Genomic DNA, 14,754 nt, shown 5'->3' on the forward strand with positions numbered 1-14,754 from the left:
GAATGCGGCTCTTGTTTTCTTGTCGCTCTAGTTTTAGAGTATAAATTCGCATGTGTGGTTTAAGTGGTAAAATGTATAAGGGCGTTAGAAATATTTATTTCGCACGCACCTTGGTAATGCTTTTTTTTGGGAGTATAGTAGTGATATTTTTTTCAATTTATGTCCAGTTATCCGAGCCTGTGACCAATTTAAGTAAAAACACAGAATAAATACCAGCATTATTTACTACAGGACTATTCCCACCTCGTGTAGGTACCCACCGCTGCAACTCCTGTGTAGCCAGGATCTACAGCTTGACCGCCAATAAAACCCAACCAGTGAAGATCAAGTTTGTCCCGGGGGAAAGTTAACTGTCATTGGACACGCAAGCACAAGTACTTACACTAGTAAAACCTAGATATCGGTACCTACCTACGTTTTTTGTATGGGGCTTATTCCACTATTCCCCGTTGACAATCCCCGTCAACGGGGATAAGTGAACTTTTTGTTCACTATTCCCCGTTAACGTTAAATTGGAACTTATAACGGGGAATAATGAACTAAAAAGTTCATTAATCCCCATTAGTCTTGGGTAAAACTGTAAGTCCACAGTGAATTATATAAATAAATAAATTAATTACGTTCAAAATAAAATCCTAATATAACAGGGATTAATGAACTTTTTAGTTCATTATTCCCCATTATAAGCTCCGATTGGCGTTAACGGGGATTAGTGAACAAAAAGTTCACTATTCCCCGTTGACGGGGATTGTCAACAGGGAATAGTGGAATAAGCCATTTTGTGATGTCATCAAGGTACCTCTACCTACAATGATCTGGTGAAAGGGAAACGCCTACTTACTGGATGTGGACAGCTCAAATCCAGGCACCAGGGTAGGTAATCCTAGGGGAAGAAATCCAGCTGTGGACGTCTTATGAAACGAATGAGCAAACGACTAAAAAGCCTAATAATTTTGTGATATCTAATAACACTGGTCAACACATGTTTTTTTTCCTTCAATTTTTTTTCTGTTGTTGGTTATTTCTATGGCCCTGATTATGAAAAAAATACTGGGAGATCGCCAACAGCTTTACTTTTTAAAATATAGAGTTTTATTATTTTGACAAAAAAATAAGAAAAATTATACATTGTGCTAATAAAATTTCTATTGAACACTAGCAAATGATATTTTATATGATTTCCTTGAATAGGCAAGTTTGAGTAGATCTCGTTGCAAACTCCAGCAATGGTCTGCCATTCATATATGAGCACCACGCCTCTGATAACCTTCTCCCATTGTCAGAAAATTCCAATGAAAACTTTTATCCTGCTCCACACTAAAATCACCCACATTTTGTGGAAATTGATGTTAATGCGAGTACATGGAGTGTATTTTTATGCCCATATTGCACCCTAGCTCTTGCAAGTTGGATAGCATGCTCTCAACAATCTCTTTTTGCTTAGGAAATTACTTATAACTAAAAAAAAATCATTTTAAGCTTAGGACTGGACTTCACTCATTGATTTCTTAAAATTACGATCATTCACCAGTTGCCTAATGCGAGTCTCATCAAAAATTACCAGCTTTTAAGTTTTCTGTGCTTAATCCTGAAAAATTTCGTGAAAGAAAATTAAAACATTCGTCAATTTTGTCAAGCGCCTTCACAAACTGTTTCAAGATGCCGAGCTTAATATAAAGTGGTGGAAGTACGGTGATACGGTCTTGGCTAACTAAAGGCACGTTTATAAAATTGTTTGTATCAACTTTAGCTGAAGAGCTAAAAGTTGTGTGTGCGGGAAGCCGCACTGGTAAAATTTTTTGTAACCAATGCTATTGTTTGTTACGACTATTCCAGATACACATGGAACGGGAATTTTGTGTAGCCCCCTTGTTGGCCTAAAAGATGTCACCTATTCTCAGAACACAAATGACTCATTTGTGGTCTTGATTACTTAATTTCAAATATTTATATTACAGTGTCGATGTTACGCAGTTTTCATCAAGTCCGATAGAGGTTTTCGATGTTTTTCAAATATTATATTTACCACAAACATAGCAGAAGCCATCTGGATTAAGCACACAACATCTTTATAACGAAGCAATATCGAAAACACCAACAAAATATATTTTTTTGTCCAATTAAATCAAAAATCTAAGTAAAAATATTAAATGAGGGTAGATAGCTATAACTTAAAAACAAAAGCTGTTAGAGAAAAACTGTTGCCATATTTAAAAAATATGCGTCAATTTGAGATAGAAACAGAAAAAAAATCACAGGAAACAAACAATTTTATTTTTTTTGTTGACCAGTGTAATATTTTGTGAACTAAAATCTGATAAAGGTCGCGGGAAGTGCCTGGATGCGGGCGGTGCAGGACCGATCGTTGTGGAAATCCTTGGGGGAGGCCTTTGTCCAGAAGTGGACGTCATTCGGCTGAAACGAATGAACTGAAATCAAAATTAACTAGTTCTTGACGGCTTAGACATAGGGAAACATTCAACGAAAGAGTTATAAGTATTTGTTTAAAGAACTACCTAAGATACAACATTAGTAGCTGCTACAAAGGGTATCGATTTACTTGAATTTATATTAATTTGTCAGTATAGATGGCCCACGCTGAACTGTCCCACCAAACTCATTGACAAGGGGGTGCTACCATCGTTCAACTATAATTATGGTTTCCAACATGGCAAAAATCGGAACCAGCGATCAGGTATTGACGGTGGCGCCCCACTGACAATGTCATGCATAGGACAGTTCAGTATTTTGGAACTATAATACGATTTTTTTCACAGATCAAAACAGCATTAATAGCATCAACTTCAAAAACCAAACACCAAGTCCAAGAAGGTTCGCTACGCAAATAAAAAGCAAACGTTAGTTCGATCGATGGCCGCCAGCCGTCGCGGCGCCACGTGCGCGGCACGCTCCCGCCAAATCTCACGTCAAAAACATCTGTGGTCCAACTACGGCTGATCCCCATTTTTGAATAAATAATCTGCGTATTTATTTGAGAGGTATCGTAGATTTTATTAGATTAAGTTAGTAAATAAAGTCGCTGACATAGCCCGACGGATTAGCAAGCTGAAGTGGCAATGGGCAGGGCACATAGTACGCAGAACGGTCGGCCGATGGGGCAGCAAGGTTCTGGAGTGGAAGCCAGGAGCCACGTACAAGAAAACGCAGCGTGGGTGGAACGACCTTATAAAGGTAGCAGGAAGGCGCTGGATGCAGGCCGCTACCAACGGGCCAATCTGGACATCATTGGGGGAGGCCTAGTTCAGCAGTGGACGTCCTGTGGCTGGAATTATGATGATACTGGTTGTTATGTAGAATTTCTTTAACTAGCCCAGTTTTAAACAAACAAAACACTAATTTCCCTCACAAACCAAGCAACCACGGCAATAAAACTTCAATCAAGTGTGCACATCAAATTATTCTTGTTGAAAACTCGCTCTTATCACAACGGTATAAAACACAGCGTTTAGCTTAATATGCTATTTGAACAAACATCCATGTCGGAGGCACGACTGCGTTACAATCCTCACAAGTGGTCACGTGACCGGCGCGTGCGACATCTGCTGTGCGAGGGAGATGACAAGTTAGATTATTTTGATTTGATGATAGCTAATTGGCGGAAGGAGTTAGGGGGATTTGGACGGAGACCGTAGTATGAATTTTTTTTTATCTAGCTTTGGACCAAAAACAATGAGCAGGTATAGGAAATTTTTGTAACAAGTACGGACCTAACTTTTGCAACCTAAGAGGGAGTCTTTGGGCGTCCCACACTGCGCTTGCTGGTACGTGGCCTTTACTCCAGAACCTTGCTGCCCCATCGGCCGTCAGTTCTGCGTACTATGTGCCCTGCCCATTGCCACTTCAGCTTGCTAATTTGTTGGGCTATGTCAGCGACTTTAGTTCGTTTACTAATCTTCTCATTTCTGAATCGATCCCATAAAGAAACACCAAGCATAGTCCATTCCACGCATTTTTCCGTTCGTTTAAAAATAGGAAAGATTTGTTTTTTTTTGTTTGTATTTAATAGGCTCCGTCCGTAACCAGAGTGATTTAAAAAAATATGTTAAGTACCATAATTAGACAGGAATCTACATTATTTCTGATGAACATAGGCGGTACGAAGTTCGCCGAGTTAGCTAGTAAAAAATAAAACAAAACTGTGAAACATTACTACACTGGCTTTACTTTCCCGTGAAGAAGTCTTTATCCTTCTAATATTATACTCGTAAATGCGAAAGTATGGTATGGATGTCTCGATGTTTGTTAGGTACTCTTTCACGCAAAAACTACTGAACGGATTTTGATGAAACTTTACAGTATTATTGTTATAACCCAGAATAACACATAGGCTATAATTTATGACGATATACTTATGACAAACTAAATTTCACGCGGGTGAAACCGCGGGCAAAAGCTAGCTTTAGCTAGATTTTCTACTAGTAGAAAATAAAACAAAACTGTGAAACATTACTGCACTGGGTTGACTTCCCGCCAAGAAGTCTTGACTTATATTCCAAAGCATAAAATAAAATTAATAAAATATCTTCAAGCCGATTACGTATCAAAAACAAACCCCCACCCCATAAATTCCACTTTGAATAACTTACAGACTTACAAACATTTAAGAACTACCCTCGGAGGGGCACGTAAGATCCGAATACCCTCACATCTCTTCAAAGGGCACAGATAAGATAATACAACTGTCACCGACAGAATGGGGCACCCCTTTCTATTTTTTTAATCGATAGATTGTGTGTCTGTGGTAGATTTGAGCATAGATTATATTTATGTTGGGAAATTGTCTATGTTTATTGTCCAATTATTATTTTCTTTGATAATTTCGTTCGTTCGTTTCAGCCGAAAGATGTTCACTGCTGGACAAAGGCCTCCCCCAAGGTTTTCCACAAAGACCGGTCCTGCACCGCCCGCATCCATGCAGGCACCTCCTGCGACCTTCACCAGATCGTCGGTCCACCTAGTGGGAGGCCTGTCCACAGCCACACTACGTCTTCCGGCTCGTGGTCGCCACTAGAGAAATTTTCTGCTCAACGGCCATCAGCTCTACGAGCTATGTGCCCCGCCCACTTTTTTTTGTAACTGCTGGCTATATCGGTCACTTAGTTTTCTGGTTTCGGTATTACTTGCCTATAACTACTATATATCATAAAAGCTGCCTATTCAAAACCATTTTGAAAAGGCACCCGAAATGTCCCGACCAGGATTCAAACCCATAACCCAGGTCAAAAGCGATACTATACTTCAACCAATGAACATTTTGTAGTACAAATGACCATTAGCGCGAATGCAAACAGTTTGAACAGTCACCGCCGGGAGTCGAACCTATCGAGTTGCTAAATGTACGATTGTTTGCGAATTGCCCGAAATGCAATACGGATTTAAGAGCGGGCAGGGGCGGACTCGGGCATCATTAATAACGTCAAATTCAAATCAAAATTCGTAACTATTGTTAATAAACAGAAATTTTTCAATAAACAGACATTTTTAAAACTAACGCAAACTTGACTCTAAACAAAAAAAAAAACTTATTTATTACTCAAAAATAAAAGTGTGTCCGTGAGGCAAAGAGGATGCTGGCTGCATTTCCTCGCTGAATAGCAAAACTAAGCTTTTGTGCAAGGAAAGAGACAGTTTTTGTATGGAGTTTGATAGACTTTTGACGATTGTTAAAGTTGTGTAATATGGTGCAACCCAGGGACTTTTTTTTGTACAAATGCAGGATTTGGTCTATACTCAAGACGCGCCTCCTCCTCTGTGGTTGAGGATTCCGGATGAAGCTTGCATCCATCTCCGGCCTGATCATCACTTCCCATCAGGTTAGATGATAAAAAACATTAATTATAAGGATAAATATAGAAATCAATGCAGCTTTGAAATAATTCAGATGGGTTAGAGAGGCCTGATGTTCGCGTATTTGTTCCTTAGTCTCCTCTTACGACGTTTTTTTTTATGTGACAGGAGGCAAACGAGCAGACGGATCACCTGATGGTAAGTGATTACCGTCGTCGTCAACAGGAAGATTAAGGCTTTGGTCTTCTATAGACGCAGTAGGCCGCGTCACAATGCTTACCTACTTTAGAATTAAAGTACTGTTTTTGGTCTCCTTTCAGGGTCAGACGTTGACCTTGGCGTATGATGTCTTTACAATGTTTGCTGCTGACGCCGTCCGCCGCTTTTAACGTTTATAGGAGACCATAGCCTAAGAAAGAAGGAGTATAATCGACTCTGCCGGAACCACAGCGAAAAAATTAATTGTCCCAAGCTTATAATATCACAACTTTTCTGAACATAAGCTTATCTTGGTATCAAGTGTCGTCTTACTGTCCCCTCTCGTACTAAGCTTTTTATTTATTTATTTACTAGCTTTTGCCCGCGGCTTCACCCGCGTGAAATTTTGTTTGTCACAGATAGTTATAAATTATAGCCTATGTTATTCTGGGTTATAAACAATAATACTGTAAAGTTTCATCAAAATCCGTTCAATAGTTTTTGCGTGAAAGAGTAACAAACATCCAGACATCTAGTCATCCAGACATCCAAACTTTCGCATTTATAATATTATAGTAGGAATAGTAGGATAAGGCTTACAGAAAATCCAACGCGCCAAGTTTTACAATAGGGGGCCCTATAAACCCTGAGTCCGTCCCTGCGAGCAGCCAGTGCGTGTTTACAAGCGTGTTCACACGACGCGTCTGCGTGTGTAGTTGTGGTATTATTGATGGGACTATTAATGGGGTGCAGAGACTTATAATGTGCTAGACAGGCTGGGTATTGCTCAGTTAGTTACTGAGGTCCCGGGCAGTGACGGATTTACCAGCAGGCTGAGTATGCTAAAGCCTAAGGCGGAAAAAAATTAAGGGGCGTCGGATTTAGTTGATAATTTTCTTATTTCGACTTCCAAATTGAAAAAAAAAGATACACGCACAATATAATGAATTAGGTATAATTGGCTCGTACACCAATTTGTAAATCCGCCCCTGGTTCCGCGTTCGATTCCCAGTGGGGGCATATTTTTAACACGCTTTTATTAGGTCGACTTGTAATGAACTGTGCTCTTTCTAAGTCCGCCTGTCTGGCTACCACTACTACCTATACCTAAGTCTGCAGCCATAACAACATATTAACCAGCATTGTGTGTTCCAGCAGTTGAAGGTAAGATAGCCAGTTCCTATGTGGTTGAGGATCCCGGGTGAAGCTCGCTTCCACCTTCGGCCTGATCATCACTTTCCATCAAGTAATATGATGCAGGCCAAGACCTTCCTCGTTTTAAAGCTGGTTTAAATTTTTTGTCAGTTTTGTATTAAACTTTTTCAGTTTTTGGGCCGAGGACATCATAAAGGTAGCAGGAAGGCGCTAGACGCAGGCCGCTACCAACCGGGCAACATGTTCAGCAGTGGACGTCCTATGGCTGAGATGATGATGATGATAAAGTACTTTTTGTGGTATTACGAGCGAAGACGCGGGTACAAACTATAGCAAACACATTAGAAGTCCTCAGTAAACAAACATGCTGACCCTACCGATTGCGAGCACTTTGCTACAGTGTAGTGTTACAGAACATTAATTTGTTGATCGTACGAGGTGCAGTTGGGGTTACCATGGTTTCTGATGTCTGTGGACACCATTTAGCGACAGTAGCCTATAATGGGACACCAGTGAGTTTGTTGCGGCGCTTCTTCTCACCATTTGCCAAATGTTGGTCTCGAATCGCTGGTAGGGTAAAAAGATTATGAGACATGTAGAGGCTCCTTAAGAGCAAAATATTTGACGATTTGTAAGTAGGTAGATACCTACCATTTATTAGTCTAAACAAATAAAGAAATTTTGACTTTGACTTCACCTGTGTCAGACAGTGTCAGACTGGTGGTTTGAACTTTTAAACCTGGCGCGGCTGGACTATTGTCAGAGTATTCGCGGTTTGTGCCTTTTATGAAGATAACCTACTCATTTGTATTTACTCTGCTATTGTGGAAAATATCGTAATCGTAACACAAGCATACAGAACTATTTAGTAATTTTGCAATAAAATTCCGGGACTATACCCACCTCTCGTTCCCACCGCTGCAACTCCTGTGTAGCCAGGATCTATAGCTTGACCGCCAATAAAAACCCACCCAGTGAAGGTCACGTTTGTCCCGGAGGAAAGTTAAACTGTCTTTGGACCTGCAACGAAATTAATGAAGAACAAAGGAGAAGTTCGAAGTTTAAATAATTTATACCTATTTTAAATTTAAAAGAGGAAAGATTTGATCGTTTGTTAGTATTGAATAGGCTTAAACACTACTGGACCGGTTTTAAAAATTATTTCGCAATACACAAACAACACAATATTCTTGTAGTGATGAGAGAGATTTAAAATCCAGGAGAAAAATAAATCCCATGGTTTCTTTTATAAAGACCATTATTTATAACCCAGTTTTTTAAGGAAGATAAGTCTTCCTGTGCCAGCTAAAATTAACAAGGGTGAATGAAGCCGCGAGCATAATCTATTTTAGCCGGCGCGATGGACGGACGATTGTTTTATTACTGTCCAGAGAATCTCAAATGAATGGCCACCCTATGGGCAGTGGTCTTTGTTTTGGGGTCCATAGACAAATAGATTTATATTACCACACACTTAGCTTTCCCAAAGCAAAGAAAATAGCTACTTTATCATAAAGAAGATGGAATATAAGTACCTACTCATTGGAAAAATGGGGGAAAATATAATTAAATAGTTCAAGATACACCTTCAAATGGGTACGACATCATCATCATTTCAGCCACAAGACGTCCACTGCACACTGAACATAGGCCTCCCTCAGCCCAATGATATCCAGATTGGCTGGTTGACGCTGCCAATCTTCAGGTGAATAAATAATTCCTTTAAATCTTATTCTAACTTTATGCATTTTTTTCAGTCTTCCCCTTTGAAAAGTGTAAATAAATTTAATAATTCAATTCAATTTCTTTGCATTCCTAATCAGATTCTTTGCAGGGTCTAAAACAGTCTATCTTGGCCTCTACTTTTTGGGTTATATTGGCGGCTAAGCTGCAGATCCTGGCTGTAAAGGAGTTGCAGTGTTTTAACAGGACTAAAACCCAACCAGTGAAGGTCAAGTTTGTCCGGGGGAAAGTTAAACAAACGCAAAGAAAATAATCAGAACAATTAGAAGGAGTTCCAAGTTATGGTTCGACGAGTTGCAGTGTTGGAGAACGAGAGTTTAGTCCCAGCCGATGAATATTTTCGTCCTATTAAATATAAAAAAAAACTAAACATGTCATTATTGTTCAAAAAACCTCGCAACAGCCGTTACAAGCATTCACAACGACGACCAAAGAGTTTATGTACTGGAAAATATCTTAATTAGCCCAATATAAAACCAGTTTCAATTTACAACAGTGTTCTAAAGCGTAAACATTAAACTTAAAAACCAATTGTAGCGTACGAAAATAATTTATTACCTCCATACAGCACAATGAATGTTTAGATAGAAAAATAGATCATTAATAAAACGTTCGTATTACAAAATGTCGATAAATTATCTGTGAATGGGATTCGCGCGTTTTTTAATGTCAAATTAGCCGCCATTTTGGAGTGTGTTGAGATGCGGCCATGCGTGCAGGTTTTTTAATCCAAAGGGTGAATTTGACGTTTGAGGGATGATCTTTTAGGGGTCTTCAGGAGAAATAAAAATGGAATATGAACCCTTTTAAATACTAAAATTATCCTAAAAAGGTATTAAACTAAAAATTGCTTATTTTACACAAAATGTTATCTAACTTACTTAATTCTCCGTCTACAACTTGTTAAATACATTTATTTAGTGAATGTAAGGCACTACTTAGGTACCTTAAAATTAATAAACCTTACCTTATTACGTAATTAATAAATTAAACAAGTAACTACCTACCTATTTCATTTTATATTTTTTTCCCTACTTGTAACGAAAATTCAAACAAAATCATACGGAACCCCCTAATATCATCCCACTCGCACTTTACCGGTTCCATCAAAAACATAATAAGTAACGTGTGTGGCCCCAAATGTTGATCTTTTGGATTTAACATTATACCTGTATCTTTAAGAAATGTTGCATTTTTTTGTGTTTTTTAAACTTTTTGCACTTGCGTGTGCGGGCGTGAGAACGTCACAGCTTATTAAACTATAAAAAAAACAGAAAAAAAAAGAAAAAACTTCAAAAATATTAGCGAGGTTTAAAATTACTTATTATCATTTCTTCTCGCAGCAGCCGATAAATGTTGTCCCGAAGTGTTGGTAGAGCAAGCTGTAAGTAGGCACCTGATTGAAACGCATAATGTGCCCTACGTACTTTATTTGATAGTTACATAAAAAAATGTGCTAGTTACTCAAATTATATCTCAAGAACGGCTGGACAGATTTTGGTGAAATTTGGTATGGAGGTAGCTGGCACCCTGGATTAACATGTAGCCTTCCAAAAAAGGAGGGTAAGTGTAGGTAGGTATTTACTAAACTACTGGTAGTCCGCGGCGTAGTAATTAACTAGGCAGTACCGGTACGAAGTTCGCCGGGTCAGCTAGCTAGCTAATAAGTAAAGATTTATACAATTTATCTTTTCATCAGGCTGTATGTAATATTCCCTAGCCATGTTTTTAAAGAGCGCTCCAACCATTTTCATTTTCAAACTGCTTCGCAACGGTTTTAGAAAACACTCGCCAAATCCGGCCCGGTCAAATACACTCCTGTCAGCCCACCGTCACTCAAACTCGTTCGGGACCTTTTGCAGTTTCCATTTTCAAATTCGAACGTTCCTTTTTTGAGACAGAAACAATAGACTTGCGAGATTTTTGAATATTTTTTTCTACTCGCAAGTTTTTTAACTAAATAAATAATTCATTAATTTTGTCTCAGTGTCTTGTTATTTGTAAAGTAGGTAATAAAGAGACACAGTTGAGGCAAAATTAAATATTTTTTAGTTAAATACTTTATTTAATTAATTAAAAATTAAATAAATAACTAACTAATTTTGTCTTGACAGTGTCTCGTTATTACGTTACAAATATCACGCATAGACTGTCAAACGTAATTTGATGAAAGGCAGACAGACAGCGATCGTAGTTATTAATAGGGTAATGTTTTTATCCTTTGGGCACGGAGCCCTAAAATATTAATATGACCTAGTAAACATTACTTTTTAGAAAATACAAAGTAATTTAGTTTCTCGGAAATTATTCTGATTCAAATAAACGCTGCAATTAAAAATTACTATGTACTTTATTTTGCCCACTGACAACATCTCAACCTATTTGAAACCATGCCTATTTGTATTCAATTCAATAGAATATCACTTTAACAACGTCAGTCCCCTATCAAATTAACCCTTTGCGCGCAAAAAAAGGTCTAAAGTTACAAGGTTTTAATTCCACTGATGCGGGGTCGTAACTTAGCTATAGAAAGGTATAAACGACAGAATGACAAAGCAAATGTTTTATAAATAAATATCGGATGATTTCACGCGTCATTAGTAACATAAATATTGATTAATTGGAAGGTTATTTTTTTGCAGCGGCAGTTCGAAAGAAGAAAGAGGGTTTAATGTTTTTTTTTATCTGTTAAAGATTTTTAACAGGTTTCGTAATATTTTGGCGACTAAAAATTTTAAATCATATTTAAAACCCAATATTTAGTAAGGGGCGGCATAGCTTAAAATTTATTCGTATGGGAGTAGGTGGCCTAAACTACTTAATAAAAATTGGGTCTCCTATGTTATTAAAGTGATCTTCTTTATTTAATTTTCTAAGATTGGTTTTTAATAGCGATTACCATAATTAAAGTTTAATTCAAAACAAAATATTTAAAAAGTAACGTCATGGGTGGACCTCTATAATTTCCGTGTTTTTTTTTTACTAATTTTAAATTAGTTTTGTTATAAAAAGCTTTTCGTAATTATTAAGTAATTTAGTTAAGCTACAGTATACACAAAAGAGACATTTTTGAATTCGACAACCGCCCAAAACTCTCGCAGTTTCGAAAAATACCTATTACTTTAATATTGCATAAATTAATTCTAAAACCTTTCAATTAGTACAACGTCAGTGTCAATGAAACTGTAAACGTATTGCGATAATTATTGAAATGAGCCCGAACAAACAATTGGAGCTGGTTCAGCCACGAATTACTTTGCGTAGTGCTGTGACGATGTCGATGTTGCACTATCGATTTTATTTCAATTTTATGAAAATCATGCAGGCTCCTTATTTCCTTGACTCGAATTAATTAGAGTAAAGCATGATAAATATTAATTGTAATTAATAATCTTGACATTCCAACACTGTCATTTTTATAATTGTTATTTTCTATGACTAATTAAGTCAACACGTGGAATCTTGTAAAAAACATGTTAAACAGCAAATAAATATTTCTGATTCTGATTCCTCAATCAGGGAAATGTCTGGCCACTGGCCAGCGTGGGGAGTGCAGGCCAAATCATTGGCCTGTGGTAAATTAGAGAGGGTCGTACTCCTGCAGTGGAGACTAAAATATGACATGATGATGATGAGTATGATGACACAAACGTATAAATTAAATTACAAGACAGACTGCGCTGACTGCGCACTAAATTATGTTTGAATTGATGGCAAGTTTGTGTATGGAACAGTTTTCTCTCAAATTTTATGGATAGTGTCGACTAGGTCATTTTATTGCTGGAATATGATGCTCTTGATATGCTCCCTTTTAATAGTTGTACGCTTTCTCTCACAGTTGTATTAGGCAAGAGATACCAATGGTGCACTAACCGTAGTGCAATTTTTCTGGTAGAATTTTATCGATAGTCCAGCCATCTATCCCATCCCTATCGTGATTGACGTCGCCCGCGGCGCGGTCAGACGCAAGCACTTCCTTAATTCACCCGCCAGGTTTAATCCGTCAGGTTGGCAACACTGCCTGATTGGCGGGCTAGCGTGCGTTCGGTTTTCAAAAATTGAATTTCGAATTGGATTGTCTGTAACAACGTTTGGAAGTTTTCGGCCAGTTTGTTTTTTGTTTAGGAAAATATGGGGATTTTTGTTTTTGATTTAAATTAATTAGAACCGGAAAGTTGGGGATGTTGCAAAAATATGTTGAAAATGTCTAAAACTTTTGAAAGGTGAAACCGACACGTCAACCAAAGTAATTAAAAAATATATTTATTTATGTAAGTTCTTGATTTCGTTAGATGTACCTATTACCAACAACAAATCTAGATTACTAACACTAACAGCACATGTAAGTTACTGACAAGTGTAGAAATATTTCGTGAATAACTACGCCTATTACTTTATAAAAAAAATATATTTTGTTAGAATAGAATAGAATTTAATGTTTCAACTAAACTTTTTTTCAATTATCTTTCCTTGCTTGGCATTTAGCGCCATCTACCGGCGAGTAGAATTTAATTAACCACGAACAACTGTTCCTGTCATACTGCCATCTATCAGGGAGTAGTATACAAACATATTACATTGTAATACAGGATAATGTCAATAGATGGCGCTGTCAACTTTTCTAAAGTGTTTTACGTATCGTTCAACAGATGGCGTTGTACCAGTAGGCCACTAATTTGTCAAAACAGATATTTTTCCTGGTTTTGTTTTTATAATTTTGATCCAGTTTTCATATTTAAAATTAATGAAACGTAAATTAATATCGTCTGAAATAATACTCATAAATCACTTTGGTAAGCGGCATTTATTACAAAAAGAACATTACAAAAATGATTAACGTAAAATATAGCTAAAAACTTATAATTACTTATTGTAATGTACAAATAGTGATGCTCAACACGCAAGTTTAAAGGTACATTAAAATCTCTTGGTAACACTTTCTTACGTCTAGCAAATACCCAATAGAATGTGTAGTTTCAGCAAAGTTGAACCAACCCCAATCTTCCCGTGGATTTCGTAAGAGGCGACTAAGGGACAAATACGCGACCATCAGGCCTCCCCAACCCGTCTGGCCAGCGTGGGGAGTGTAGGACAAATCCTCTTGCCTCTGGTAAATTAGAGGGTCGTGCTCCTGCAGGTGAGACTGAAAGACCTGACGATCTTTCTTGGCTCTATTATTGTCCAACAAAATACATGACATTTCTTCTCTATTGGGTATGAGCTAGATGCACTTACAATAATATTATACGGGTCTAACAATCTTTCATAATTCGTGTTTTAATAATACATTTTAAAACAATTTATTGGGCAGCAATGTAACATTCAATAGTTTCGGCCTTGAATACATTAGGGGACTAAAATACGGTCAGCGTCAAATAGTTCGTGTGACGTGTGACACCCAAAGTGGCCAAAAAGTTGACATGACAACACAACCTTATTCCAATTGTAACAAAGACGTGTCGCATACTTTTTGCTTACTTCATGTGCCACTGACTGTATAGTTCTTGCAACTCACAAAGGCGAGTGAGCTTTACTTGTGTGTGTACGTGTACATGCACATAACGATAGTGTAAGGTCTATCAAAACTTTTGAAAAACGAACAGTAGCGAGCCACCACACATGTAAAGCTCACTCGCCTTCGTGAATTGCAACAACTATAAAGCCTAACCAGGAACATAAAAACCCTGGCATAGAGGCGCGTCAATTGCATTTGATAGTGCAACACTGAGTACAGTCGTACCTGTGTTAAATTAATAGGCTAACTTTATGTATCAGGATTCAGGATTACGGGTTAATTTGATATTTTCATAAATTAACGAAAAAATATTACTATAGGTAACCTGGTTTAAA

Source organism: Ostrinia nubilalis, chromosome 29 (assembly GCF_963855985.1).
Source record: "Ostrinia nubilalis chromosome 29, ilOstNubi1.1, whole genome shotgun sequence".
NCBI lineage: Eukaryota > Metazoa > Arthropoda > Insecta > Lepidoptera > Crambidae > Ostrinia > Ostrinia nubilalis.